A 5,114-nucleotide genomic window follows, 5' to 3' on the forward strand; every position below is an offset into this window, starting at 1 on the left:
ACTGTAAGTACCAAAAAGTATGAGAACCAAGCAAATTGCTTAAGCCAGAAAGGGCAGAGAATCACAAGGTGAACAATACTAACAAGCTCTAGCTTGCTCTTCCATGACAAAATGGGGAGCACCAGAACAATATATCCGTTTCAAAATGTGTCAAGTACTAAATTCAAGGAGTTTGGAATCGGTTGAGTCCAAGGTATGACTGTAACACAATCTGAAACTAGAAGTTGAGTTATTTGAAGAAATTGCCCTTTATCACCCACTGCTAGGCATCAATAATAAGGTTGGCTTCTTAATTTTATGTTTATCTCACTAGGCTTCATCTCCCCACTTTCATTTCTAGGTTTTCACTCTAAGATGATGTTTTAACCTGAATAAATTGAAATAGAGGAAATGAGAATGCAGAGGCAAGAGGACTTCATGGGCTGAATCCATCTAATTAAGTCTGTTGTTTAAAAAGAGGCATTTCAGAGTTCCCCCCAGTAGGATCCCTTCTCTCAAGAAAACCCCAGTCTTCGTTTTATCTTTTCACAGTGCCAGTTGACTCTACTTCCAAGATGGCTGAGCATGTTGGGTACCAATCTAATCCAGCAGAGGGAGCTCTTGGAGCAGATTTGGGGATAATTGTGGGAAATCCGGGCAGGACAATCTCAGCCTCCTTTACCAATGGCTGGCTTGGTGTTATCTGAGTCCTACCCTGATCTAAAAGAGAGCTCATTGGTCCTTCTTGCGTTGCCTTATAAAATTCAGCTCATAGTCCAGTTAAACCCAGCTGAAGTCTCTGTCAGTTCTACCTTCTCTGCCCCCTATTGAAAAGACAGCAAAAAAAAAAAAAAGCAACTGATACTCAAACAACAGAAAGGAAATGAGTTAAGGAATGTGACATCCAGGCAGTTGCACAGTAGAGCTTCTGAAGACTGAGAAATCAGGAAAATGTTAACTAAGGTAGGCATTGTGTCAGACATAGCTAAATCTGTTTAAGCAAGACCTCTTGGTCAATCAACTCTTCCTACCTCCTCACCCACAAAGCAATTCATATAGCTTTAAAATGCAGTGTCAAGATACTATGGACAGAACCCAAATAATGACACAAAATGAACACTGCACTAGGAACGGGTAGCACAGATCCACAAAATTTTTTTCAGTCCAAGAATGATATAATCAAAGCTTAGCAACTGAGAGACCCAGCAAAAGATTTATCCTTTGCAACCAAGGACCAAGCCCAATTTGTAGTAAAAACAAACAAATAAAATAAGAACCACGGAACAGTAAAGATCTGCATTTCAGCCCTGGCTCCAAGAATTCTTGACTCGGTGTTTTGACCAGGTTCCTTAGATAAGTCTCTTTAAGCCTCAGTTTCCCTACATATCAAGTGAGGGAACTGAACTACAGAATCTGCCAAATTTTTTCATGTTTTATATTATTAATTATAAATTTTTGCCATCTTAGAATAGAATCTAACTTGTCCTTGGGAGATTCACATGAGGTAGATTAAAGGTAGCTCATTCAGTCATTAGTTAGTGAATAAGAATGAACTTCAGGGAGAGAAAAGCTGGTAGCTGAGACTTCAGCCATACGCCCCCTCTAACTTACATACCCCTTTCTAACACCAACAGCATATGTTGGGAGCCTGCGCAGGGAAGACACATCCATTTTTTACCCGCTTGATGGACTCCAGGATGGAAGGATGCCATTTGATAACAAATCAATGTAGGTTTTATCTTTTCCACAAATAGAACAAATGCTCTAGAAGAAACATCAAAGCAGAACTCTCTCCTATTATTTCGTAAATGCTGAGACACAGGTCTCCAAGCCACATAGTAATTGGTAGAATGAACCTGGATTGTGGTATCTTTATTGGCTAACTGTAACTTCTACCGTAAAACCTCTTTACTCACTAATCCCTGTAACCCTAATGATTCTGTTTAGACTTTCATCTCCCAATCATCATTAGGTCCTTCTGTTGCTTAGAGAGAGTAACAATCCCATCAAGCCTTCTCACACAGAGCTGCACCTCAAATACAGCAGAATCAAGTCAACAGTTTCTTTGGAAGCTACTGTCACAAAAGATGCCCTGAATTTGGGACCTTTGTTTCAGCTAAGGTCTTAGGTCTTAGTCATGTACTTCTATGTGTAACCCTACTTGAAATAATAGCTTACAGTAAAAAGCACAAGTATTTTTAAACCCAACTATAAAATAGAAGCACAAATGCAATCATTGTCAAACCTCAGGAAACTAGTGCAAACCAAAAGGTGACCAAAGAAAGATTTTTAATGATACTTTCATATTGCTAAGTTAGTTACTGAGGACTTTACTGTTTGAGTCTGAGTTTTTACCTAAAGCACCTCATTAGCACCATAACAGTAAAGAACTTTCTACATGCCAAACTTACAGCAAATCTGAGTGTGTGTCAAACAAAAATTTACCACCATGTCAGGTAGCCCTGGTTGACATGGAGCCTCTTCAGAATCCATTATAGGACAGGCTGAGATCCGAAAATCTTGAGAAACAGCTGGTTCGCATGAACCTCAATGCAGTCTTTTCAAATAGAATCTGTCTCAGCTGGAGTAGGAAGTAGATAGCAGACAAGTCTAGACAGAGGTTGCTGGCCAGGCTGAGCTGTGGCCTAAACAAAGATCTTTGTGCTCTGGATTCCTGGGGAGTCCTTCAGACTTGCATGCGATCTTAAGACAGGTCAAGCTTCCTCCCTGAAGAACAAGATTGCTGGATTTAGCTTTGTGTCTAACAAAGCAGTTACCTCATTCCTGCCTCTCTCCCCAACCAAGTGGGAGACACACACACACAAACACACACACCATGGTACTCACTGCAGACCTACAGTGTATTAGAGCTCCTAGGAGACTAATGTATGATGTATCCAACACAGATAGAACCCAAGCTCAGAGAGAGACAAGCTGCTATGTGCTTGGGGGAGGACAGGCCCAGTTCATTTCCACCCCTCCATCAAACAAAAATGTCTCACTGATTCCTACAGCCAATCCAACCACGCTCCTGTTCCCTGACCTCTGCTGGTCTGCCATGGCCCTCAGGAAGCCCTCTATGAAACATCCCTGTCTGCTTCTCATTCCCACCACCCTATTCACCTTCTTGACTGAGACACTCCTTCTCAGACTCTCCTGCCCATTTCTGGTTTCTGAGAGGCTGTGAGCAGTGCACCAAACTACAGTTTAGTTCACAAACGAAAGCAGCATCCCACAGTAGCCTCCCATGTTCTCCACATGTGCCTCGCCAGAAAGTCAAAAATACACTTACAGCTCATTTTTATTTTTAATAATATCTCTGAGTAATTAGCAAGGACGCTTGGAGCCTCTCAGCCCCCTCCTATAGGGTAGGGATGGCAAATACGCCCTTTTTATAGGGGAGATGAAGGAAATGAGAAAGGACATATGATTCATCCCCCGGCAGTGAGTCAGAAGAGGTGAAGATGACAAGACTTCTTGACCTGGGCACTGGTGACCCACTCGCAGAGCCAGGCATCCTACTGTCATTTTCACACATTTGGTATCTTCTTTCAGAAGTCCACACTCGGGCAAGCAGCTTACTCTTGAGTAAGTTTTTATTATGATGTAAAGGGCCAGGGACTTTGACTTTCCTCACCTCTGACCAGAACTTAGAATGCTAACTACATATTTTCTAATAAAGAAGCTTCTAGCTATCCAGGTTGTGGGCAGTGATGTAAATGGAGGTAATCCTGAAAAGCTGGACTGCCAGCAAAACTGAACAGAAACCCAGTTGAGATGGGAGGAATCCAGCATAGGACAGGCTGAGATCTGAAAATCCTGAGGAACAGCTGGTTCGCATGAACCTCTTGTGAACTTGAACTTGAACTCTGGGCCCAGGGAGTGAAGCCATGTACTCCCGCACCAACCTCCCAGCCTGCTGCTCTCCAAAGGGAGTAGGAGGAGAAGAGGTGAGGATTTTATCCCACAAACCCAGGTCTGACCTCCTTTGGGGTTTGATATTTATTTCCAGTATCCAATGGTACCCCTGCTTTGTGGCAGCTGAGAAGAAAGAAAAGAATTGTGGTGTTCTACTTCTTGTTGGCTTGGAGCATTTTGAAATCCTATGAGGCTTGTCAAAAGCAAAGTAGCAATGGGTCTTCTGCAGAGGAGCAAATGGAAGCCCGTACCCAAAGGCTGGTGTCTGACAGCCCAGGGGACTGGTGTGAAACAGCAGCTCCCACAATTACTGGTCGCTGCTAACATGCCTTGGATAAACACCCTCAGTCAGGTGACCACGTCATAGATCACCCAAAACACTTAGGGTGGCAGGAGGAACTATTAATAATCTTACCACAACAAAGGGCAAAAACAGGGAACACACAGCAGGATAGATGGTGGCCTTTCCTATCAGGGCTGAGACCAGCAATAAAGGGTAAATAGTTCTAGCAGACACAAAGATGGCATAACACAAGTTCGGTTGGTGATGTAGCGATATGATGAAAAAGTCCCTAGGCAGAGTCACAAGAGGAAGAGATCATAATAAAACAGAGGCATCTCCATCTGAGCTGAGTTTTCAGGGAAACAGAAGAGTTGAATGTGTGACAGTGAGAGGCCAAGCAGAGGCCATCAAACCGAGATGTAAAGGCTCAGCCAAAGCCCATAGGCAGGAACCTCAGGGTCTGTGGGTGGCCCAGGGAAAAGGCAGAGTCTATCTGAAGTGGATACAATAAAAGGATTGGCAAGACAAAGAAAGATGGGCAAGAAGGATGCCCCAGCCAGGCTGGGCTTGGTCGTAACCTAAACACACTGCTGGGGATGAGCTGTCCCCTGCTCATAACAGATTGCCCCAATAAGTTGTCCTTGTCCTGCGCCTTTGTTGAGACTGGTGAGACCCACATCTCCCAGGTCACTCCTAGCTCCACCAGGCCACTGTCCTCCCAGCTTGAGCGAGGGAGTTGCATTTGAGGAACTACACCACCACTTCTGGTTTCGGCACCAAGCACTTTCTCTCTCTAGCCACTGGAGAAGTAGGGCTCAGACTCTCGAGGGGAAGTGTCTTTTTAGCAATCCAGCAGGTCTAGAAAACTCTGAGGGTGGATTTTAGGGTCTATCCCACTGTGAATACTCGACCTCTGAAGCTTCCTGGTGAGACC

The 5,114-nt window shown here is 43.9% G+C and overlaps 1 long non-coding RNA gene across 1 annotated transcript; it reads right to left on the reverse strand.

Annotated features, from left to right (window-relative positions):
* Positions 1-2,251: 2,251 nt before the first annotated feature.
* On the reverse strand, positions 2,252-3,333 carry LOC106148401. Its single transcript, XR_001233818.1, has 2 exons — positions 3,272-3,333; positions 2,252-2,706 (listed from the first exon to the last, which is right to left on the reverse strand). It is a non-coding gene; the product is annotated as an uncharacterized LOC106148401 (long non-coding RNA).
* Positions 3,334-5,114: the final 1,781 nt, after the last annotated feature.

This window comes from Chinchilla lanigera, unplaced genomic scaffold (genome assembly GCF_000276665.1).
Source record: "Chinchilla lanigera isolate Chin_1 unplaced genomic scaffold, ChiLan1.0 scaffold00019, whole genome shotgun sequence".
NCBI classification, from domain to species: domain Eukaryota; kingdom Metazoa; phylum Chordata; class Mammalia; order Rodentia; family Chinchillidae; genus Chinchilla; species Chinchilla lanigera.